Source organism: Eupeodes corollae, chromosome 2 (genome assembly GCF_945859685.1).
Source record: "Eupeodes corollae chromosome 2, idEupCoro1.1, whole genome shotgun sequence".
NCBI lineage: Eukaryota > Metazoa > Arthropoda > Insecta > Diptera > Syrphidae > Eupeodes > Eupeodes corollae.
The window spans coordinates 80601855-80628484 of NC_079148.1; the positions used below are offsets into that span (position 1 = coordinate 80601855).

A 26630-nucleotide genomic window follows, 5' to 3' on the forward strand; every position below is an offset into this window, starting at 1 on the left:
ATTCATTTTCAATTTTTATAATATAGTCAGAGTATAGAATATTGGAGTAGTCAATGAAAATATTTTTAAGTTCGGAGTAAATCCTGAAGTCTTCTTCTGCTCTAGTTTTACTAAATTTTAGCCATGCCTTATTTCTTTTATTTTTTAAGTTTTTTAATTGAGTGTCAAACCATGGTGGAGTTTTAGATTTATAGCGAGATTTCCGTAATGGCGTAGTTTCATAAAAATAGTTAAAAATAATACTATAAAAATTTAGACACATGTCATCAATATTACGATTTAGGAGCAGTTGATTCCAGTCAACATTACACAATAAGTTAGTTAGTTCATTAAAGTTACATTTTTTAAAATTGAATTCAAATTTTTCATTTGATGTATTAGGGATATTGCACACATTTATATTCAGTGATATATTTAAAGCTGGGTGGTGACGGTCTTCTTCTACTAGTTTAACATCGGCTGGAGATACAGCTACGTCAGTGTTTATCGTGTCGGAGAAAAATATTAGGTCCAAATATTTGTTGTATTGATTGGCAACTCCATTAAATTGAACAAGTCCACAAGAAGCTAAACCATCAATAATTGTGAATTCATTGGTGCTCGTTGGACTGATAGGTGTAAAATAGTTGAAATCTGACGATTTTGTCCAGTTGAGGTTCGGAAGATTGAAATCACCTATGATGAGCAGTTCATCATTAGGTTCCATTTGGTCGTGGATCTTCTCAGTTAAATGCATGCAATTTTCATAGACAAAACTGGTAGATCTTGGAGGTATGTATACTGAGATGATAAAGAGATAACCTGTTTCCATAGAACTGTAATGTGATCAGAACTTAAATCATTGATTGTCTCAGGCTGATTAAAAACGAAGGTGTATTTGTTATGAATAAATCCAGAACAGATGGACTACCCCTTGACCCAAACGGAAAATAGGTTAGACAAAACGGAAACAACATGGAATACGGATATAAGCACGACACACTCACAAAAACATTACCTCACGAGTTTGCACGACCCCAGTCCTTATGCCTACAATTAGGTCAGCTCCCATTATATAATTCTCATTTCTTATTAATAATTTTCTAAGATATCTCTTAAGACACATTCTTTTTTCTTCATTAGAGTTTTTACCAGGAAAATATACACAGAACATTTTTAAAGTTGAATGACTCCTCAATCTTACCTCTATACCAACATTTTCTATTAAACGAGTCCTCACAACGGGCAAGAGAAAATGTTGAATTGATTTTTTTTTAATAAAATTGTTACACCTTCACCTCTTTGATCTATTCGATATACGCGGTAGCATAGAAAACACTATATCTGAACTTAACAATGTTTATGTTACAAAAGCTATATAGATTTTATTGTGGTTCAAAAAATTTAAAAATTCGATTATTTTATTTCTAATGCCTTTGGCATTCCATGTTATAATATTTAACTTATAATCTAGCATATTATTTTTTAATATATTACTTGACATTGGAATATAAAAACTTAGTAGCTAATTGTGCGATGGCTTGAAAGTTGAAATTGATCTTGTTTTGTTTTACATACACTTAATTTATTTATCATCTCAATTACCAAAGTATTAAGTTTTTCCATCGAGAACAACTCACCACACGGAGCAGGCGTTTGTTTGTTTTGATGAGCTCCACTTGGTTGTGCATTAACCACAGGTGTTATATTTTCCCATGTATTTTTTATTGTAAGATCGTTGTGCTGTACTTGTCGTCCATGCATACGTTGGGGTAAGGCTGGGAAATCATCCATTAACAGATGAGAAGAGTTGAACTTCTGTATGTTGGCGACATTAGTCATCTTTGGCTGATCGTGAGCTTGGAAACGATGACTTGCTTTGTTTGAGAGCTTTTGTCTCATTTCCAGATATCTCATTCTAATTGCACATGCGCTGTTAGTCGATTTGTACTTCTCGCTGCAGTTTGCAATTTAAGGACTTCAGTGTTTGTTCATTCGTCGGTCTTGTAAGAAGCTGCGCATATGGAACAATATGTTCTCAAATTGCAATTTTTCTCACCATGAGTCAAACGATTTTTTTTTTCTTTCGTTAATATGACCAATTGATTTGTGTGTGAAATATGGATCTATACAAGATTAATTAGTTAATTTTTTAACACGGTAGTGTCTAATTCATTTAAGCCATATAATATAACTTTAAAAGCTTTTTCACTTTTTAATGCATGTGTTAAATACTGACAGTTGTCTGTCTTTAATTTATCAATTACTAAGTTATATGAATCCATTGATTCGCACATTATTTTGATGCCAATTGACATTTTTTTAATAGAATAGTCGGACACACTAATGGTTTTCATCGATGCATGCACATATTCACAAGATTTTTGTAATAGTTTCATGGGAGGAATTTGCACTCTTTTAGATGGTTGGATTGGCGACTCGAAATCGTCCATTTTTTCGGTTTCTTTTTCATTGTCGGTGTTACTATCCGGCAAGCATTGCAAGGGGCTCCAGGAGCTACTTCTGGAGTCCCTTTTATTCGCATTCATAGCTATTTTTTCCGAAAATTACTGTCCGAGGACATTAAGTTGTCCTTGGAAATAGGTGATCTCGCACGTTTATTAATATTGAACAAAAAAATCACGATCAGAGTTAGAGATTGCTTGACAAGACGTCTTGCTTTATCAAAAGCTCATATACTGACTGACAAGAAATGGTAATCTAAATCCAAACAAAAAAGCTCAGGACAAGATAATTTAATAAATATGAGTGCGATATCAAAAATGGACAACAGTAAGGTTAAAGTATATATAATTTGCATATACAATGGCAAAATTTGTATTATTCTAATAACCAAAAGTATAAAATTAATAATTTTATCATGACGGATATTAAGCATTTTTTTTTAATTTTAAGCATTAATAGCCCTACATTATCTTTTATTTTTTAGACGTTATGTATGTATATAGGTATGTCCCGTACATTGGCTTTTGAGTATTTTGTATATATTGGCAGTATACCGATGGGCCACTTTTCCCTTTAAAAAAATTAAAATTGAAGGATGCAGGATGCAGGAAACAGGAATACAAATCAAAACATAATAAATCTATTATTCATAACAACTATCCTTTTGTATGTTTTGATAAGTTAGCATTCTCAAAACAAATAAAAAGGGGTTGATTTCTTTTAAGGTGACTATATCAATCAAAAAATGTATATTTTTTCCGCAAATTTTGTAATGATTTGTTTTGTTCGTAAACAAAAATTGTAAGAAAGTTGATCGGCGGCCCTTTCGTGCCAGAGATGGTAAATATCTGTCTTTGTTTTCATAATACTTGAGTCGCGAACCATTTCTTATTAGTTGTTTTATTTAGGTTTTCGTGTTCTGTAAAAACAGTTGAAAATTATTTATTTCTAAAAAATTAACTTGAAGTAATCAACAACATTTTGCATGTATAAAATGAGAGATTTTTAGTCGAAAACCAATTTTTACCCATTTTTGTATCATTTTTTATTTCTTGCAGATAATAAATTAGAATAAGTTTATAAACCACAAAAAGGTTGTTCTTTCTTTTGTTCGATCCCCTACCCGCGGTAAGATCGATGCAAAGTTTACACATGCACATATGTATTCACATTATATAAAAATACAAATTTAATAAGAAAAACTGACTGTTGAATTTTACAGAATATTGAAAGAATATTTTGTGTAAGATGAAATTATCTAGAAGCCAATATCTTTTGGCTAGTCGAAAATAAATGAAATGTCAAAATTTTTAATTCGACAAATCGCACCGATTACAATGGGAAGTTAAAACAGGCAGTCCCACAAAAAATTTGTGTTTTATTACATGTAATATGTAATAAAACACTTATTTTGTTTGCATGTATGTATATATGCTAAGAGAACATAATCAGTTCATGTACGTATGTAAGTTCACTCAAACTAAGTATACGCTTAATTCTTATTGGTGCATTGCCTAACAGAAATTGGCATTGACTTTTGTATTATTAATTTCTTTTGTTGGCAATATTAAATTTATTTAAATTTTGTGATTGATTTAAAAGTAACTTTTTACCAAGTTTATTTTTCTTTCTGTTAGTTAAAATTATTCGACACAATTAAGTTGAGATTCTTTATCTCAACCATTGGATACACTTTTAGCAAAACATTTTTTTCCTTTTTACGACTAAGAAAAATAAATAAATTTAACTATTTTTTTTTCGAAAATGTAAGAAGTATCATTCATTTTTTCAATTTATGTCGGAGAGTAGTAAAAACTGCCACAATAATACTACAACATCATAGCACTTCGTGTTAGAATGCAAGTTTTTTATTTTCGCAGTAAAGTTCGTGGTTTCTAGGTTCCCCAAGGATATTGGTAGGTAGTTACCTAAGTAAAAAAGAATTCCCCCAGCAGATTATGGGAAAACTACATTCCGGTATCCAATCTTAAGGAACGGAGATAAAAAATAAAAATTCAAAACTTAAGTATTCTGCCTTGCCTGTCGTTCTCGTCAAGTATGAAACCTTTGATATACCCTACATCCAACATATAATATAATAATAACTCAAATAAACCATCCTTGAAACTTGATCTAAAAGAGAGCAATACAAATGTAGAAAAGTGCTTCCATGATATTACATGCTTCTTCCAAGCATAAGAACGACTCTATTTTGAAACTAAATATAGAAAGAAGTAGCCTTGAGCTTGAAGGGTTTCTCCATCCATCAGTTAATATACAGTGAAACCATTATCGTTCCAAGAACCACAAATGGAAATAAATTGTCCTGCACACCATATGGGACGGTATAATATTTGTAAGTTTTGCTCTTTATATACAAAAAAAAGTCGGTAATGGTAGGCAAAAAAAGGAAGTTCTGTTAGGTGAACATTTTGTTTTATAACCTGGTTTTAATTTAGCATGTAGTTGAACAATATTTTAACGCGATGATTTGGTCCTTTCGAAGTCGGTAGAATATATATAAGCTAAGAATTGCTTGGTTGACCACATGGTGGTTAGATAAAGGGCTGTAAATTAACTGCGGATAACAGTTGTAGACAAGTAATTAGACATTTTTAAATGACGTATTAATACGAATATAAAAAATTAATTAATGTTAATCCTTTTATAATGTACAGTATGGATTGGTACTTACTAAAATCATTTTGGCATACTCACTGTAGGTATAATACTTCTGAAGCAATTTTAAAATTTGAGCGAAACATTGATATACAGCTAAAACTGTATTGGCACTTTTATTAGGTATTCAAAAAGTAAAGATTTACATTTAATTATGTATTAGCCATGGATTCGGCCATATCCACCGTATCCACGACCACCAATAGCTACGTATCTAACCAAAGGGTTCGGGTCTGGTACAGGATCAGGAACGGGAACAGAAACGACCAAAGCCAACAGAAGTACCAAGACAAGGCAAAACTATTTTAAACAATTAAATTATAATTCAATGCAAAAATTAGTATTTAAACAAATTACGAAACTTACGCTTACGTATTTAAACATAATGGAGGTATTGATAAGATACCAATCTATTCAATCTTGCTAATGAAGTAACAAAGTGAATTATGATAAACTTAAGATGTATGTTCACTTTATATATGAATTAACCTCAGCGCATGATTGCCTTTAGTTATGCTATTGCATATACGATTTAGGTACGCTTCATAGCGTATAGTTCTTTTATTGCATGCATGACATCTACAATATAATATGTACATATGTAATAATATTTTATTTACGCCACATTAGAGCTACATATGTATATGACATGAGCTTGTAAGCAAATTTGAAGTCGAGATTTTGATCAAAATTGAAATTACGATTCCGACGTGACTTTTTCTTCCATCTATCTATCTGTCCTCGCCCCTACAGCCTAAACGATTGGGTCAATTGAAGTTTAAACTTGCAAAATATGATAAGAAATAAGAAACAGATTATGTTTTTTTAATTGCAGTAGTCCTCATACAATATTTTGACCAACAAAGTTCTAATTTTCTCAAAAGCCTACGGACAGATTTGTATGTTATTTTATGGACTTCAAAACAAGCTTATAACAATAGAAATAATTTCATTCTAGATAAAACATTTATATGCATTTATAAAACATAAAACATTTCGTCTATGCTTATTTGAATTTGCAAAATATTTTTTTAGTTTTTGGTTGCTTATTTTAGAAAACTGCCATAGTTAAAGTTCTAAAAAATAGTCGTGCGTACAGCTGGTAAAATTCATAATCATTTTTACAGGTCTTGTTTCTGGGCGCTAGGTAGACCAGTACCATACATTTTCACCCCACTTCCTCTGATAACTCAAAAAACGGGTAAACATTTGTTAAGAGTTTAATCGTTTACTTTCATAAAACAGAAAATACATACATATCTAAACTTCATACCTGTAAGATGAATAGATTCAAATAATCTTCCTTAGATAACAGGCCAAAAAATAAAGCTCAAACAAATTGGGTCATATTCATAGTTATTTGATAAGTTCTGATTTTGTCTTTGCTTATAGACAATTTAAATCAATTTTAAAACGAGAGAGTCTAAAAATAAACACGATGGAACCTATGTTTAAGCTGTTTTTAAATCTATAAAAAGTCAAAAATATAAAAAGTTAAAATTTTAAAACAAACATAAAAATATCAAAAGACTAAGGCATATCAACGTTTTGATATTTTGCTGGATCTTGGAATGCTACCAACCAACAGTAAACATACGCTCTACTTAACCCAAATCGACCAATTTGAAATTCATAAGGACGATATGTATTAAGGGTATGTCTCCCGCAGAAGCGAACTCAGAACTCATGTAAATGTATTTGAATGTATTAGTGAAAGATCGTTACTCTCTTCATTATCAAATTCAAAATTTGAATTTCCAATTACTCTATATTTGCCTATATGTACTCGTATCAATTTTTACCAAATTTGTGTACTATTTTTTGTAGACTTTATTTTGTATGTAAAAACTGACTGTTGGATTTTTATATAAAAATTACTGAATATCGAAAACAATATTTTCTGTAAAATAAAATAAGTTTGAAGCCAATATTTTTAGTTTTTGAAAAGCTATTTGAGTCGAAAGTAAATGTTTACCAAGTTTTAGTATTGTTTTTTTTTTTTAGTTTTATTTTTTGTAAAAAACTGTCAATGAGATTTTCTTCAAATTTCTATCAAATGTTGAAAACAATATTTCTTATAAGATAAAATAAGTTTGAAGCCTAAATTTCAACTTTTTGAATAGATATATGAATTCAGTTTTTACCAACTTTGAGTAAAGTTTTTTTAGATTTTTATTTTTTATAAAAAAAACTGTCAATTCGATTTTTCTCAAAATTTTATCAGATGTCAAAAACATTATTCTTCGTTGCGCAAAATTGTTTTGGAGATGAAATCATATTTTAGTCGTAAAATTTGGTAGGTGACACATTTTTTTTTCAGTTTTTTTGATTTATAAAAAAAACCGTTAAATGGATTTTTTTCAAAAAATATACTTGGTTGATATCACGTTACAATATATTATATAAAATTTAATTCAAGTCTCTAGCGTTTTGGGTTCGTAAGATATTGAGGGTTAACCAAAATTTTCACCTTTTTTTCAAACTGCTATGGTAAAAAAACCACCTACGCAATTTTCTTGAGAGCCCTTTCTGCATCTTTCTGCCATATTATCTGTATAACAAAATTTATTTGAAGTCGATATCTCTTCTGATTCTTGAGCTATGGAAGACGAAAAAAACGTCGCGAACGTACGGACGTACGAACGTACGTACACACGCACGCACAGACATCTTTCTAAAAATCTTTTATTTCGACTCTAGGACCTTGAAATGTCGAGAAATGTCAAAATTTTCAAATTGACAAATCGGACCCATTATAATAACTTCCTATGGGAAGATAAAAAATGTAATACCCGGGAGTGATAGTATGAAAAAAAAATCAAGAAAACAAAATATATGACAGCGAATTCACGATACCTACAATACCTCTTTACCCTTTTTTATACCTACACTACAATGTGCAACCACAAAACTTATTGCCGAAAGTTGAGCCAAAAATCAAATTCTGCGTATGCGATTGACAACGTAACACCCAAATCACGAGTCCATGACTTTTAAACTTGCAAAATATGATAAGAAATAAGAAACAGATTATGTTTTTTTAATTGCAGTAGTCCTCATACAATATTTTGACCAACAAAGTTCTAATTTTCTCAAAAGCCTACGGACAGATTTGTATGTTATTTTATGGACTTCAAAACAAGCTTATAACAATAGAAATAATTTCATTCTAGATAAAACATTTATATGCATTTATAAAACATAAAACATTTCGTCTATGCTTATTTGAATTTGCAAAATATTTTTTTAGTTTTTGGTTGCTTATTTTAGAAAACTGCCATAGTTAAAGTTCTAAAAAATAGTCGTGCGTACAGCTGGTAAAATTCATAATCATTTTTACAGGTCTTGTTTCTGGGCGCTAGGTAGACCAGTACCATACATTTTCACCCCACTTCCTCTGATAACTCAAAAAACGGGTAAACATTTGTTAAGAGTTTAATCGTTTACTTTCATAAAACAGAAAATACATACATATCTAAACTTCATACCTGTAAGATGAATAGATTCAAATAATCTTCCTTAGATAACAGGCCAAAAAATAAAGCTCAAACAAATTGGGTCATATTCATAGTTATTTGATAAGTTCTGATTTTGTCTTTGCTTATAGACAATTTAAATCAATTTTAAAACGAGAGAGTCTAAAAATAAACACGATGGAACCTATGTTTAAGCTGTTTTTAAATCTATAAAAAGTCAAAAATATAAAAAGTTAAAATTTTAAAACAAACATAAAAATATCAAAAGACTAAGGCATATCAATGTTTTGATATTTTGCTGGATCTTGGAATGCTACCAACCAACAGTAAACATACGCTCTACTTAACCCAAATCGACCAATTTGAAATTCATAAGGACGATATGTATTAAGGGTATGTCTCCCGCAGAAGCGAACTCAGAACTCATGTAAATGTATTTGAATGTATTAGTGAAAGATCGTTACTCTCTTCATTATCAAATTCAAAATTTGAATTTCCAATTACTCTATATTTGCCTATATGTACTCGTATCAATTTTTACCAAATTTGTGTACTATTTTTTGTAGACTTTATTTTGTATGTAAAAACTGACTGTTGGATTTTTATATAAAAATTACTGAATATCGAAAACAATATTTTCTGTAAAATAAAATAAGTTTGAAGCCAATATTTTTAGTTTTTGAAAAGCTATTTGAGTCGAAAGTAAATGTTTACCAAGTTTTAGTATTGTTTTTTTTTTTTAGTTTTATTTTTTGTAAAAAACTGTCAATGAGATTTTCTTCAAATTTCTATCAAATGTTGAAAACAATATTTCTTATAAGATAAAATAAGTTTGAAGCCTAAATTTCAACTTTTTGAATAGATATATGAATTCAGTTTTTACCAACTTTGAGTAAAGTTTTTTTAGATTTTTATTTTTTATAAAAAAAACTGTCAATTCGATTTTTCTCAAAATTTTATCAGATGTCAAAAACATTATTCTTCGTTGCGCAAAATTGTTTTGGAGATGAAATCATATTTTAGTCGTAAAATTTGGTAGGTGACACATTTTTTTTTCAGTTTTTTTGATTTATAAAAAAAACCGTTAAATGGATTTTTTTCAAAAAATATACTTGGTTGATATCACGTTACAATATATTATATAAAATTTAATTCAAGTCTCTAGCGTTTTGGGTTCGTAAGATATTGAGGGTTAACCAAAATTTTCACCTTTTTTTCAAACTGCTATGGTAAAAAAACCACCTACGCAATTTTCTTGAGAGCCCTTTCTGCATCTTTCTGCCATATTATCTGTATAACAAAATTTATTTGAAGTCGATATCTCTTCTGATTCTTGAGCTATGGAAGACGAAAAAAACGTCGCGAACGTACGGACGTACGAACGTACGTACACACGCACGCACAGACATCTTTCTAAAAATCTTTTATTTCGACTCTAGGACCTTGAAATGTCGAGAAATGTCAAAATTTTCAAATTGACAAATCGGACCCATTATAATAACTTCCTATGGGAAGATAAAAAATGTAATACCCGGGAGTGATAGTATGAAAAAAAAATCAAGAAAACAAAATATATGACAGCGAATTCACGATACCTACAATACCTCTTTACCCTTTTTTATACCTACACTACAATGTGCAACCACAAAACTTATTGCCGAAAGTTGAGCCAAAAATCAAATTCTGCGTATGCGATTGACAACGTAACACCCAAATCACGAGTCCATGACCTTACATCATACCACATACTAGAAATAAAAAAATATTTCTAAGAAAAGTCTTTTTTTTTGTTGTATTTTCTGTTATTGTATACCGCAAGCAAAACAAAGAATACAAAAACTTAAATGAGCCATGAGACCAACAACAAAAAAAAATCTGAGAGAGGATGGGCGGGCGAAATTCTTTTGCAAGGAATTCTCTTCCTGAGCGCTGAGATGCAGTGGCATTCTTGGGAACTGGAAACTTCATTGTGTGCGTTTACAAAGAAATTTGTTGTTAAAAAATGCAAAATAGATCTCTTTTATAAAAATTAAATTAAATAAACAGTAGACGCAAGAACTTTTTACTTTTTTAAATAGAATAAACAAAATGCCAAAAAAAATAAAAAAAATATTTTGCAATTATATAAACTCCCAATCCCTCACAATTGCACCACAAATGTTGTTATATTGAAATGCATTTTTAATTATGTTGCGACAAATATTTTTTTTTCAATATCGATAGTAAGAGTAATATATATGGTCCTTTTTTTTAAAAAAAAAATTAAAACTAAAAAAAAAAAAAAATCAGCTCGCCCCATGAATTCGCAAAATATATTGGAAAAAAAGAATGCATTTTGGATTTTTTGTCTAAAAAAGTTACTATAACTATTTTTATAAAAAAAAATTTAAAAGCAAATATCTGGACATATATTTAGAATTTGAAAAAAAGTTAAATTGACTTAGCTAGCTGTTATACTTTGGAAGTTTTATCAAATATTGCACCTATGCCACAATGCAAATTTGCCCTATTTTTCATAGTTTTCTACAATTTTTCTTGGAATAAATAAATAAATTAAAAAAAAAGAAAATCGATACTATTTATAAAAATTTATTGTTTTCTGGAAAAAAATATAAAAAAAATAAAAAATTATATTTTACACACTGCCCCATTGATTTTCGCAAGTAACTACCTGAATTTAATGATTTTTTATTGATTCTAGTGCTGTTAAGGAACAAACAATTTTTTTAAATTTTTTATTCCTTTATACATATTTAGCCCAATATATTTTCAATCAAAAGCCGTTTATTTCGTTAAAGTATTTAAAAAAATGTGAACGCTACAAAGCTAATCGCAAAGCACCAATCAATTTTTTTGCATGCGACATGCCCTTAAAGGTATCGATTTGATAAAAAAAACTGTCAAGTTTATGATTGACCTTTTAAATATTGCAGATTGAAGTTCAATGAAAGGTTTGCCAATATATGTGTGCTTCTAAGAAGAAACAGCTCCAGTGCGAATAACATAAAATGTCTCTTCTTCTTCTTCTTAACAAACTGAAAACAGAATAATTTAAAAGATTTTAAAGATGTTGGCTCTCCAGCTAACTCAAAACTCATAACAATAGCAACATGACAACAACAACACAACAGAAAGATGAACAATAGAAAAACAACAAAAGTTTAGTAAACATAGCCTGATGATGGAACATGAGTTCTGAAACGCGTCGCTAGTTTTATTTATATCTAATAAAAAAAATTGTTTGTAACATAAAAGTTTAAAAAAATTGTAATTTTTTTAAGAAAACTATAATCGTTTTTATTTAAATAAAAAAAAAATAAACATAAAAATACATAACATAGCAAACATGGAGACAAGGAACACGTCATCTTTAACGCAATTCAGTTTGTTCTCCTCTACAAGCCATTTTGAATATGTTTCAGTAAAATTGTACTAAAATAGTAGTAGAATATACTTAAACTTATTTCTAACAAAACAGAGATGTCGAATTCTTTATGAATAGCAGCTGTGTCTAGATGTTAAATTTAGACTCCAGTTTAAATTGACTTGGGCTTAAAATATGACTATAATATGCCCCATTATGCACATATACTAGTTTCACAATTTTGTTTACATATACTATTAGTGACATCATACAATCCACAAAGCATTACAATAACACAATACTGAAATGAAGATACATACAATTCTTCTTACTTTTCAATTGCATAATAACTTATTTAAAATCTTAACAAAAATTATAAATAAAGATTTTATGCAAACGCCGCTGATTAATCATCCAAATCCAAGATATATCACTTTAATTACAGTAAACCATAAAGCTAACTCCACCCTTCAAAAGGATAATTTCCTCCAAAATTTTATCGACTGCAATTCTAAGATCAATTTGCTGTTATTTAACATGTCTCCCATACAAAAATTCCACAATTCCCATTTAATCCCTAAGGTTGCAGATAAAACCATTTTAAATCAATTAGTGCTAGAAAGATTTTTCACATGTTTGTACATATCTTATATTTATACAAAAGGGTGTCTTTTAGACTTGTGGTTTTTTTAGGAGTATATCTATTCACTATGATATGGCAAACCAAAATGAGTTTAAATCAAGTGAGAAATGTCAAAAGGACCAGTTCCGAAAAAAGTATTAAAGTATTGCCCTATTGAAAACCATGGCATGATGGTTAGTCCGGTGGACTGTCATGCCAGAGGTCTTGGGTTCAACCCCTGCCTGTGCCATGTAAAGAAATTGACAAATGGAACAACAGGAATGTTTGAGAGTTGAAAGTCCCTAGGCCCTAGTTCCTAACGCACTGATGCGCCACCTTATTTATTTATTTAGATTAAAAACCACACGTCTAAAGAAGCACCCCTTATCATAAATCTTGAGAACAATTTGCTAAAAATAATAATTTTGCAAGCGCCATTTAAAAGGTTCATTTAGATGAACAAATATCCACATTGAGTTCGGTGTCATAGTTCCGTTGGTCTTATATTAACAGTTCTTGTTCTCCGTACTCAATTGGTCGCTCTGTATTCCTTGAAGTAAAGGATTTATATTAATTAATTATTATAGAATAACTTAAATGTTGTATGACTTAAAAATACTAAATTCGTATATTTTTCTTCTAATTAATAGACAACAACAACAGTTACCAATTAGGTAACTGGTATTTATTTCACGGTTTAGGTATTTTCAGATCTTATTTTATCTATTACTATATTACTTTGCTTGTAATTTGATATAAAACTTTTGGAGTTTTTTTGTCCAATATGAATTCAATAGTCCTACTTTTGCAGTAAGCAATACTAAATCTTAAATTAAGCTTAAAAAATATGTAACCCTCCCCCCATTATGGTACTGCCCAACTCGAATGCCGAAAATAGAAATCAATTACACTTGGATGACTTTAGGGCGACTATGTGCATTGTCCACTCCATTGAATTTTATTTAATTTTACTCGTTAATAGAGCACTCGGTGCCATCAAAGATCCCATCATAATTGGGTTCCAAGGGGTAAGTTGAAAATTTTGAAACTGTTTGCTTCCGTAACTTATTTTTCATTGCATAATGATTTGATTTCAGCCATCCGTATTCAAAAATCAATTTAAAGTGGAGAACAACGAAAATCATTTTAAATTAATTTAAGTCGATAATCATTCAATGATTAAATTTTAATAGTTATTGTAATTTTTATCTAGAATTAAGTATCAAAAATAACATTCTTTTTCTTTAAGATAAGTAGGATATTTTTTTTTTAGGATATTTAAATTATTTATTATTTATCTTCAATATTTTAGTATTAATAATTTTTAATATTTTGGATATATAAAATGTAATGTTAAAAAATAATTTAAGTTGGCAATGGCGTTGCCTGATTGACGTGATTTTTTTTAAATATACATACATATAAATAATATATTAAATTACGTTATGATTTAATTTCAAACATCTTTACTTGATTATAATAACATTTTTCACTTAAAAAAAAAGAAAATAGAGTAAAATAAATACGTTCTTATAAAAAAATTAAATATTACAAAAACATGATATTAGTTTTTTTTTTACTATAAAAATTCTGTTAAAATGTTATGTCTATAGGTGTATGTATTCTCAATGAATTTGTATAGAGCAAACCAGTTTTCACCATTTAGGATGTTCTTCGTTTGTTCCATAGTCAATGATAACTTTCCGAAGTGAGATAGTCTCAGATCCTTGTAGATAGGACATATTGCCAGGAAGTGAAATGTGTCTTCTTTCATTCCAGGATTGCATATGGTGCAGAGATTTGTCGATGATAATTTGAATGGTGCGCCATTCAAATTAAACATCTCGCAAATTAGAGATATCGCTTTTATGCTATATCGATCATTAAAATAGTTTTTATACATAAGGTCATAGTTTAACTCGGGGTATATCAGCCTGTTATTTGAAGATACAGCTTTTTCTCTGCTTTCATTTCTGTGACTAATATCAGATAATTCCAACACTTTATAAAGTTGTTGTTTCAACATTCCAGGATTAACATTTTGTATATTAAGACTTAAATCATGTTTCGCTGCCAGACCTATCCAATCATTAACCCATTCGAATTTATTATCAAAAGTATATTTTGTCATAATAAGTGGTAGTCTATGATCGGGGTATTTCAAAACTTTAAGTACGTAATCGAAGTGCAACTTTAATGTGAAATTAAATAGCATTGACAAACCTGTTTCTAAGTTGAGTACATAATTGGGTGTCGTAAGAGGAAGATGGAAGAGTTTTTTTCAAAAAGTATCGAAGGAGTTTTTCAACTTTGTCATATTGTTTATACACACAAGTTTGAGCACTATAGCACATTATGGATCGCATTACTGATTCAAATACTTTAGCTGATATTGGTATTTCTTGTTTGCTTATTATGTTTCGCCAGGACGCATTAATAAGGCTTTTGGTTTATTTTAAGTCCTTAAAGAACGTTTTAAAGTTGAAACTCAAACGAGTCAATGGTTCTTTTGAAGGCAGACAGACAGGCGAAAGGAAACGTTTTTTTAATAGAATCTGGGAACAGAAAACGGCATACACTTGTAAATCTTATTAATTTTATTCATTTTCAAGTATTTAAGAACTTCAATACAGCCTAAAATCCATACAAAATTGGTATATTGGCGTTTCGACCCGGAACTTTCAATTAACGAGTGAAAAAACCTTTTTATTTAAGACCCCTGTCTCATTGTATAATATTTTTAAACTCATAGAAATGCTGTGTTTTCTTTTTATCTTTTTGAATTGAATTTTGGTATCACTTCCAAACTAATCAAAAGGATGATGAAGATGATGCATCAATTGCTGTATAAACTTCTTACAATGTGTCTCGTTTTTGTATTTTCAGACTCCTGAGGTTAACATGAGTAGGAAGTACATATATCCAAAATATGAATAACATGAGAAGCTTTTGTGAGTTAAGTACAATTGGATTACTTTTAAAACAAGGCTGTGTGTGAATGGTGTATATTCAAAATCATAACGTATGTAATAGCGTTAATAATCCACCGATAGACAGGCTGTAATGTCTGAAGAATATTCGCCTAGAAAGGAATAGGAAGGATAATCAATAATTGTTATTTAACTTAATGTGTTATAAGCCCGTTTTGCACAATGTCCATTTACATTTTCCCCAAAATTATGTTTTTTCTGTGTTGTAGCTCACGCACAAAACTTTTTCCAAGAAATTTTTTGTCCTTAATTTGAATCTCACCGCCTCATGTTTTTTCTTTAAAATCAAGTTTTCCAAGGCTAGGGTTAAATGCAACGAAGTTCTTAAAAAAATATTATACGTTGTTTTCAAAAAGAAAAACTCTTCATCTGTATCATTAGACTCTATCTGAAGTTTTGAAAAACTTTGATTTTTAGTGCTGGTTCCAAAGCAAAATTAAAGGTTTGCATATATGCTGCTCAAACTCAGAAATACATGTTTAAAAATAAAAAAATACATATTTTAAAAACTTGAAGCTTTAACCATAAGACTATGAATGTGGAAAAAGAACAAACATAGCTTTTATACTGTTTTGCATTTATGTTTTATGTACGGCAGGTGAAGACTAACAACTAATGACGATATTTTAAAATTAAATATTGAATTTAAGGGATTACAGATTTGAAATATCATTACGAATCTTACATAAAAAAACGACTTCATATATATTTTTTATCTCAAAAACCTGACGCGATAGATTGATTTTAAAGTCGGATTCCAACTAAAGCTATCAAAAATCTTAGAAAGAGTATAATTTGATTGCCTACGTAACCTAGTTGTTCAGTGTTATTTCCTATTAGCTCTCTAAATTTATTTCCCCTTAAATGCGGCAATATAGCACATCAATAACAGTACTACAATTCTTCTTATTAAAATTTACGTTTGCACGTTTTAATTAAGTTGCAAATTATACCATATTATCCTAGAGTGAAATATTATGGATATTGTAGTAGGTCAGATGAGAAAGGTCTGGGAGTCGGAAGCTTGTTTATTAGACGCTAAGACTTTGACTCGAATGCCGCAGTATACCTCACCTACCTGTTTTACGTACATATTAATTCACATAAACAGACAATGGTGTACCTAAGGGTATTTATGTCCTTTTATGATAATTTATACACACTTCTGCAAGAAATAAACTTAAGCAACATGACGACCCTGATTGTGTTGTTCCTTTTGGTTTGCTGAAACATAGTGTTATGCGGTATCCAAACAATTTGAAAGAAGAATACATATATCCCCTATAGTGTTATCCACTTTTAATTGCATGGAGTTGGAATTATGGGTTGTATTAAATGTGTGATTTAATTACATTTTATAGACGAATCAAAAAAAAAATGTTATGGGGACATGATATTTAAAATAGAGAACAATTTGTTTGGATTAAATATAAACTTTATTATTATTTGACCAATCGCGCAGTGAAAATTCAGGATTGTATTATGCATTATTTTTAATATAGGAATTGTTTTAAAGTTCTTCTTTTAAGGTAATAGATGGCACTGAAGTAAAGTTTGTTAAAAAAAAATAAATAGATATAAACTTAGTAGCAACCGTAGCATGATGGTTAGTGCATACATTTTCGGGTCGTTCTATCCAAACGACGAGTATTTTATAGTGCACGCTTGAGCGGCTTTATTCCACCAAAGGCATTCTTCTTTTTGGATAGATGCGGTCTGATACAGGATAGATTGGCAGTTGTGCTAATCTACCACGTCAGACGATGAACCGTGGATAGGCGACTCCTGTACAATCGGGTGGTCATGTCACTAGGCGGATCTGAGCTTCTTCGGTTCAGTAGGGCTGTGTCCGAACGGGACGGAACTGATAGGGTGAAGCAGGAGAACCCGTTTTAGTGGCTTTAATCGTCACTTGATAGTGCATAGTCGGGATGGGGTTTTAAGCCTTGTTTTCTCAAATAAGCTGTTCGAATTCGGCTTTAAACCATACTTCCCTTCCATCCCTGACAACATCACTCGCAAACAGGAATGGTAAAGAGTTGTAAGTCGCTAAGCCCTAGTTCTCAACAAATTGTTGCGCAACCTAATTTAGTATTTATTTAATTATAAATTTATATAATTTGATTTTTAAGGAAAGAGTTTGTAATTTTATCAGTAGTTTCAGTTTTCAATGAATCCAAATATAAGGTCACATTTGAACTTAAAACAGAAAATTAAACAATTACTTTAAAAGTTGAACAAATGAAAACAAAACACGTATTTAAAAATGTTTGTCTTTTTATTACAGAAATAAAGACAATTTTTCAGCATTAAATTGCATTATTTGTATAGGCATTATCCAATAATTGCTCCGTAAGATGGATATGCAACAGCAACTTTGGCTCCAAGAGATGGAATCCCGATAGCAGGATATCCAATCAAAGGTTCAGGCTCTGGCAAAGCAGATGCAAGGGCTAAAATTAGAGCCAACACAAAGACAACCTGTACCATAATAAAAAAGAAAAATATTTAAAGCTATTCAGTACTTTAAAATACTATTTATACTTACAAAATAATTCAACATGTTTATTTACGAAATTTATTGCAACGAGTAATAAATTAAAACTTATTAGCTCAACTGATCGTTGACAAATTATACTGAATCTTGAAATAATTCCAATATTTATACGGAACGAAAGCTAGATAATCTTTTAAGTCACCTTCAGAACAAAACGTTCCAACTGAGTTCACTTCACAGCGTACCTACTGAATGTTTCTGACAAAGATTTGATTGATTGCTTACTAGCAGTAGTAATACGAGTACAAATAATATTTCTTAGTAATTTTTTTTCTTATGAAACAAGAATACTCTTTTTCACGATAGATAAAATGTAAAAATTTTATATGTTTAAGCTCTTTGGAAATTAGAATATTTTCCATGTCGTAAATGAATTCAATCATAAAAAATCCGTTGTTAACTTCTCTTTGGAACTTATTGCATTCGGTCCAATTTCTCGACTTTAAAATCCAAAGAATCTAAATCCATGGTCTTAAGAGAGATTTCTATGTTAAACATTAAACAACATTTTTTAAAAATGAAAAAAGTGGTGGGCCCCAAATATCTCACGAACCAATTATTAATGGTATCGACTTCAATTTGATCTTGTTCTGCACATTATAACATTGGTGTGAATTATTATACGAACAAACACTTTGATCATATGTGCAAAATCTCTAATCCAATTTACTGTTTTTTTGTACAAGAAATGCAATCCTTCAAAATAAACTACTTAATTGGTTTAACGCGACAGAAAAAAGCATAAACTTCAATCTTTACTTTATACTTTTTAATGTTTAAAATGACAATGTTCTTATTTAAAAAAAATCATATCCAATGGGAAGTTATAATTTTTAAATAAGATATCTTTTTTAAATAAAATATTGAGTTCGTTGAAACTGAATCTTCCAAATTTGCAGTTGGTATTTAGAATTTTACAATAACTTTTTTCCAAGCCTTCTACTGCAATCAGGTTGAAACAAACTAAATGCATTCATTTGCACTCACAGAACCTTGCATTCATCAATTTTCAAAGAGCATTGAATATAGAAAATCAAATGATTGTACTATTTTGCAAGTCTGTCCACAAGAATTTTTAAAATAACATAAGTTAAACATGTATGTTAAGAAATAATCTTATCTTATATATATATATAAATTACGTGTTACGTTGTTTGTCCGTGATGAACTCCTTAACTACTTAACTTAAATATTCTTGAAACAAACATTTTAACTGAAACGTTTAAAGGAAGAGTGATCCTGTTGCCACGTAATTCAGTGGTACTGCCAGATTCTATTATCCCCTTAAAAAAGGTTACAGTTTGCAAATCTTTAGCTTTTGCCAAGTCTATAAATAAGTCTCAAGGTCAAAAAATGTCCATTTGTGGTTTAGATTTGGAAAATCATGGGCAGCTATATGTTGCATGCTAACATGAAACCTATTTGTGCTAGCGAAAGACAGGTTAACCAAATATATTGTACACCGATTATTATTATATTTATTATTCAAAATAATAAATATTATTGTGAGAAGACTTAAAACTATCCGCCCTGCCTACCTCACTTTAGTTACTAAAAACTTTGCAATATACTCATTTATTACAAATTAGGGAAGTTTTGAACAGTTGTTTTCAAAGTCCTTTCCCTTCAAATCCCAAACCATTACATTTTTACACCAGCTTTAATGTTTCCGTCTTCACTCGTAAAAAAGTAATTTAATTGTAATAAGGGGTAACGGTAGTAGAAAATCAGTCATGAAGGTCGCCAAGTTTTTAACAAATGGCATGGTGGTGCCCAGTTCTGATGTTCTCTTACCGTTCCCCTTAAATAGTTTACAACAATTTAATATGACAAAAAAAACATTAATATCCATAAAAAAATGTTCAATAATCTTGTAATAAGTCTTAAACCTCGAGAAATATTACAACACAAAAATGAATATTACAATTCTTTGTAATTAATATTCCATAAAAACATGTACGAACACATTTAATATCTATTTGAAGTAAAAAAACAATCAAATCATTGACTCATTCAATAACCCATTAAACAAATAAAAGTAATGCTCTTCAACTTTCACCAACCATAAAAGCAGTTGGTTTATAGGAAGATATTTTATGCATTCACAAGATTCATAAAAAAAACGAACAAAATCAACAAATGCTTCCTATAACAATACCAACAAATCGATTTATTTCACAAATATCCTTAGAATATTATTACACACATCCACATGCATAGGTGCGGCTTTGTTTTTGAACGCTATATTTTATAAAGATTTACCTTGAAATCGGAAACCCTGCGATGGAAGAAAAGTATGGGTAAAATTCCTGAGCTCATATTTTTCAATCCGAAGATGATACGGAGGTGGGGAATGGTGTTTGTGGAAGACAATCAAAATAACATTGTCGTCTCTGGTTTTGGTTTGTGACCTTCGATAAGTACATATATGCATTATTTGCATGTAATATTTGCACTTCCTTTTTTGGGTAGATTAATAAAAGAAAATGTGTGTGAAAATCTATTTGTTTTTGAATTTTTCTTAAGTCTTTCAATGGCATCTAAAACTTTTTATAATATAGTGCTGGTATTAAGAGATTGAAGAAAGGAATGCATTTACTCGCAGTTGATGGCGAATATGAGGTACAAAATTAATTTTTGTTTTTTGTATATTATAGTATTTCATTAATCAAAATGATCCTTATAAAAAACCATATTCGAATTAATTGATGAATATAAAAGTTGATTAAAATAGGAGTATTGTTTCGTTTTCAATAATATTGATTGAAGTGGATTTGTACTATATTGTAAGTTTTTAAGCAATTGACAAAGCCTGGAAACTAACTCTCTTAATTCTGTCCCAAAGGTATGATCCTGAGCGAATGGATCATTTTTATTTACAGAAATAGAGGTTAGAATAGAACCCATCGTTACCCTCTGTCGATTAATTATTTATTTATTATTTTTAAGGGATTGGAAGTAGCAAATTGCTAAATATTAGGCAATGTACTAAGCGACTCCAAAATTTCTACCTAGCAAATTGCTAGTTCCCTTTTTATCAAAAACAGGCATTATAACATGTCTCAATAGTGACAGTTCGAGAAAACAGACCTATTAATTGGAATTCCCAGCTGTAGACTGGACCATTCCATCGATTGTACTTACAAGATTAAGAAAATTGATAAAATCCATAATTTTGTCTTTAGCAAATTGGTAGAGATAATAAGAAGACAAAACCGTTTAAAATTAGATAAATCATCTTTTAAGGTTAGTAAATTGCCAAAAATGGCTTTAACATTTTACTAAATCGTTTAAGAGATTGCGCCAATACTTTTACCTTTTATCGAAATAATTAGTTTTTAACAATTGTGCGCAGAATTTGTTTGAAAAAAAAGCTCTCAATGCTATTTTTCTAAAATGTTTACCAAATGTTGAAAACAATATTTTTGATAAGATACAATAAGTTTTGAGTTATTATCTTAAATTTGTAAGAACTTTTAGCATATTTTTTTCAGTTTATTATTTTTCGTAAGAAACCCTTACTTCGATTTTTTTAGAATTGCCAGATGTGAAAAACATTATTCTTCGTTGCATAAAATTATTCTGGAGGTAATATAATTTATTCTTAAAATATTCAAAGCCGAAAATATTTTTTCCCCTTTTTTTATTTTATAAAAAATACGATGATTGATTTTTTTTCTTCAAAATTGTACTAGTTTGGTATCTCTCCACATGTTATAATATAAAATGAAATTGAACATGAGATATTTGGGGCCAACCAAAATGTTCACTTCAAACAATTAATTTGGTTTAAAGTCGTTTCTCTATCTTTCTGGTTATTATCTGTATAAGAAAATTTATTTGAAGTCTACATTTATATTTACTGGTTCTTGAGATATGTACTACTAAAAAAAGTCATTCCGAACTAACAGAATTACGGATGTACAAACGTACATAACAACCATTTATCTAAAACTATTTAATTTAGATTCAATTACATTTGTGGGGACCTTTAAATGTATCTCCGCATTCAAGAAAATTGCAACACCGAAAAAAAGAAACTTTATTTTTATTATTTATAGAACAAGAATTGAAATTTCTATAAATTGTGAAGGATATTTTTAAATATGTGCCAAAGACTCAAACAACAAAAAACTAACGTAACTATTTATTTTTTACCAACAAACTATCTATTTTGTGTTATTCGATCCCGTAGAAGTTAAGTTTTGTTCGTTTCTAGCTCATAATAATTCGAACTAGAAAAATTGTTGTGAATCTTTTCTTCCTTTTTCTTTCAGAGTTTCAGAACTCGAAAACTATCAATTATATTGGAAAATTTTCAAACACAAAAATGTTGTTTCTATAATTGATATAAGAAATTTAATCAAAAAATGCAGTTTTTGTATACAAAAATATAATAATAAATAAAAAAAATAAATTGGGTGGCGCAACAGTCCGTTGTGAACCAGGGCCTAGTGACTTACAACTCGCAACCATTCCTGTGTGCGAGTAATGTTGTCAGGAATGGAAGGGACCTACAATTTTAGGCCGAATCCGAACGGCTTAATTGAGAATGCACTTTTTCATGACAAGAATTACTCTCGAAGGAATTGTCAATTCCTCGCAAGAGGCAGTACCCGCAAAAATTATTTTTTTAAATTAAGGTGGCACAGGCAGGGATTGAACCTAAGACCACTTGCATGACAGTCCAACGCACTTTTTCTTTTTTTAAATTAATTTTTATTAATTCATTCTTAAACCTATCTTAAAGCTAGACAAAAATTCATAAAACTAGCCTAATTATCCTACAACTAACTTAATGGTCCCATACGGACACTCTAAGCTAAACTATAATATTAATTACTAATGCCTTTCGGCCCTAAGATCTATTTTACTTCAATTCAAATTTTATTTGTTTTGTTTTTATTAGAAAATTTTGAAAAAAAAACTAATATCAATATCCTTTTTTATTTATTTTTACTTACAAACTACTTAAAATAAGGTCCTTAAATAAAACTTAAAACTAACTTAAACTACCTATTCTACCTATAAACTACTTAAAACTAGAACAACCACAGCAGCAAATCTAACTATCTAACATTTTTGTTTTTCATATATTTTTTTTTATGTTTTTTAATGTTTTTTTTTTCGTATTTTGTTTTTGTGCCACCATGCCTATTCTACTTAAAACTAAACCCTAGTACTATTAAACAAGTATGTAAGCCGGCCAAGGCTTAAAACCCCATCCCGACTACCCACTATCAAGTGCCGATTGAAGCCACCAAAACTGGTTCTCCTGCTTCACCCTATCAATTCGATCCCGTTCGGACACAGCCCTACTGAACCGAAGGAGCTCTGCTCCGCCTTTTGCCATGATGTCCCGATTGTACAGGAGTCGCCTATCCACTGTTCTTCGTCTGACGTGGTAGATTAACGGAACTGCCAATCTATCCTGTATCAGACCGCATTTGTCTAAAAAGTGGAATACCTCTGGTGGAATGAAGCAGCTCAAGCGTGCACTCTCAAAATACTCGTCGTTCGGATAGAACGCCCCGAAAATTAAATTGTTGGTCGAAGACATAGCTCTTAATGTGACCTCGAACGAGTTTTATCACGAAATTGTTAATTCTGTTGATTCGAGCGTTGTATAGGACCTCGTTGGAATAGTAATGCACATAAGAAGATTCGGCTGTTCGATATAAACCGTTACAGCTTCGTAAACACTGCCGCTCGAACACCCGAAACTTCTCCATCTGGGAAGGGGCAACGTTGAACCACACAGGACAACCATACACGATCATTGGCCGTATGAGGGCCATGTAGCAAATTACCTTCACTCTGGGGTCAAGCCGACTGCTAAAAAACAGCCGGTCCGAGCAGCATTTATATGTCTGTCGAAATATAAATACTGATCTAACCAGATACCAAGGTACTTCACTACAATTTTGCTCTCTAATGGCTGCCCGTGAAGATCAACGATGACCATCTTGCGCCAATTCTTGCACGTATCCCTCGTGGCCCAAGCCAACGGAGTCCGGAACAGAATTGTCTCCGACTTCTGGACAGTTTCCAGTCGTCGCAATATCGCTGAATCTTGTCGAAATCACGCTGCAAGAGAATTCTAATAACCTCAACCTTTCGGGCCGTTCTGTACGAAATTAGATCGTTGGCGTACGCAATTGCCTTTGTAAGACTACCCATCAGATCGCTGGTGTAAATGCTGAAGAGAATCGGCGAATTCACCGCTCCCTGTTGAAGACCATTTTTAATTGAGAATGATGTGGTAGAAGTCACATTGCCACTTTTGACAACAAACTTTCTACCGTTAAGCATATCATAAAGTATATACAACAATGGCTTGCTGATGCCAAGCCTGCTCAGTTTTAGGTAAAGACCCTCTAACCATACGGTATCAAAGGCCTTTTCCAAATCAACCAGAACAGCACCTGTGCATTGTTGTTTTGATTTGTTATATTGGATATCAGAAACAAGTTTAGACGCAGCATGAATTGTGTCATGACCCGCCTTGAACCCGAACTGTGTATCCGGAATTATTTTGTTGTCCGCAGCCCACTTAGTCAGAGCCCTATTAATGATTTTTTCGAAAACTTTGCTGATGCTCGGAAGAAGACTTATCGACCGAAGATTTGACGGGTTGGAGTTGTCCTTTCTCTTTTTCGGGAGAGGATGAACCACAGCGGTCTTCCAATGCACTGGATAGTATGCATTATTCAGTGCATTGTTGAAGAGTGTGGTGTAAATGTCAATTGCTTCCGTCGGTAAATGTCTTAGTTCAACGTTGGATATACCATCGACACCTGCTGACTTTTTATTTTTTATTGAATTGAAGATGAGTTGAAGCTCAACCTTCGTCACTAACAAGGGACTTGGTCCCGTTTGCTCGGCGATTATGGCATTTTCCAAGGAATCGTCATTGAACCGGATGAAACCGCGGTTCTCAGATCGCCAATGTGTGATATCATTACGGAGGTAAAAGTGATTAAGTAGTTCTCTGTTTTCCAGGTCTTGGTTGGGGCGAATGCTAACATTCACCTTGTACACTTGCTGGAAAGCATCTCCCACCGCCTCCACTTTTTCCTTCGGATCTTCAATTATATAAAAGTCATCGTCAAAGATGGCTTCCTCTGGATCTATTTGCGCTGTCCTGAGTACGTCTCTGTTCTCTTGGGTTCTTTGGAGTTTTAGACTCGGAAGGTCACTGTCGTTCTTTTTCCTGAATATCTTGTTGATTTTGGGGAACATACTAGGGTCACTCGAATTAACTGACCGGATCTTGCGGTCCCAGTACTTGTTAATTGATAACCTGTAGTTCTCCTTAATCAACAGATTGACATTTTTTATTGACGATTTCAGTGTCCTAACCTCCATGTCGCGTGGGTCTGTAAGTCGTCTGTACAAGTTTTTGAGTCTTGTCAGTAAGCCACTCTTGTGCTACGTAGTGCGTCAATAGTCGCGTTTCTGTAAGCATCCATTTGGTTCCGTTCTTTGTACTTTGGGATTGTCCGTTCCATCGTTCGTTTTATTGTTTCGTCCATCTGTTGTAAGTGTTGGTCAGGTTTCTGTTGTTTGGTGGGGCTATGTCACTCGAACGAAGTTCTCTCGCTAGGGCATTGGTGAAACGAGGCCACCGCATCTTACTGTAATTGTACGAATGCGTTGGAAAGTATTCCTCAAACTCCACGCGTTCGTTTGGAATCTGCATTACAGCAGCCAGTTCGCAGTGATCACTGTCGTACTCGACTGTCTGTAAGCAGTTTCGCGGGTGATTACCCACTTTGTCTGTAACTGTCAGTCTGGTGTCATACAGCAAAAGGTCCAGAAAGGAGCCGCTTCTTGGATACGATGGCCTTTCAGTAGCCAGCAGGTCCAACCCACTAACCATCATGCCTCGGGTACCACAAAATAGAAGCATCTAATTTATATTTTTGAAATTTTTAAAATAACAATAACTATAATATCCTTAGACACATTATAACCTTGAACCACAAAAGCTATACCTTCCAGCTTTTTTTTGTTTCATTTTATTTGTCTGAAAAAAATTCTCTATTTATATACAACATACTAGTATTTATGTCACTTTTCTGAATAACATCTATGTCCCTTTTTTCGAATTCCTGTTATTATAGAGTGAACTGGGTATACACCGAAAGGGCTAAGTAAAATAAGAACCCAATAATCAAATAAGTACGCTTGTTCAAAAAAAAAACACAACATAAAGTAACATAGCAGTAGAGAAAGTTTTTTTCATCAGGATGAGTTGAATTAAGTTTAATCGCTTGGAAGGTTTTCAAGAGATGGGCCCTCCATTTCAAGAGTAAAGTATGTTATTGATTTTGTATAGGAAAGGTACTGATTTGTTTGCTGTGATGTCAGATATGAAAAAGAAAATTGAAAATGAAACAAATCGGAAGATGAAGGGTAAAAACTGAAAAGAAACGGATCCGGAAATTGAAAGTTTCTATTTTCCGTCCGGTCAATTCAAGTGGAAATTTGATGC

The 26630-nt window shown here is 31.2% G+C and overlaps 3 long non-coding RNA genes across 4 annotated transcripts; 1 reads left to right on the forward strand and 2 right to left on the reverse strand.

Annotated features, from left to right (window-relative positions):
• Positions 1 to 5008: 5008 nt before the first annotated feature.
• Positions 5009 to 5675, reverse strand: LOC129946941 (uncharacterized). 2 transcript variants are annotated; one of them, XR_008781663.1, is made up of 3 exons: positions 5491 to 5649; positions 5164 to 5424; positions 5009 to 5023 (listed from the first exon to the last, which is right to left on the reverse strand). It is a non-coding gene; the product is annotated as an uncharacterized LOC129946941 (long non-coding RNA). The 2 variants fall into 2 exon arrangements; XR_008781662.1 differs by lacking the exon at positions 5009 to 5023 and having other exon boundaries at positions 5216 to 5424; positions 5491 to 5675.
• A 2521-nt stretch (positions 5676 to 8196) lies between these two features.
• LOC129947065 (uncharacterized) lies at positions 8197 to 12023 on the forward strand. Its single transcript, XR_008781679.1, has 3 exons — positions 8197 to 8540; positions 8732 to 8993; positions 11534 to 12023. It is a non-coding gene; the product is annotated as an uncharacterized LOC129947065 (long non-coding RNA).
• Positions 12024 to 17833: 5810 nt separating this feature from the next.
• Positions 17834 to 18414, reverse strand: LOC129947422 (uncharacterized). Its single transcript, XR_008781715.1, has 2 exons — positions 18125 to 18414; positions 17834 to 18057 (listed from the first exon to the last, which is right to left on the reverse strand). It is a non-coding gene; the product is annotated as an uncharacterized LOC129947422 (long non-coding RNA).
• Between the last annotated feature and the right edge of the window lie 8216 nt (positions 18415 to 26630).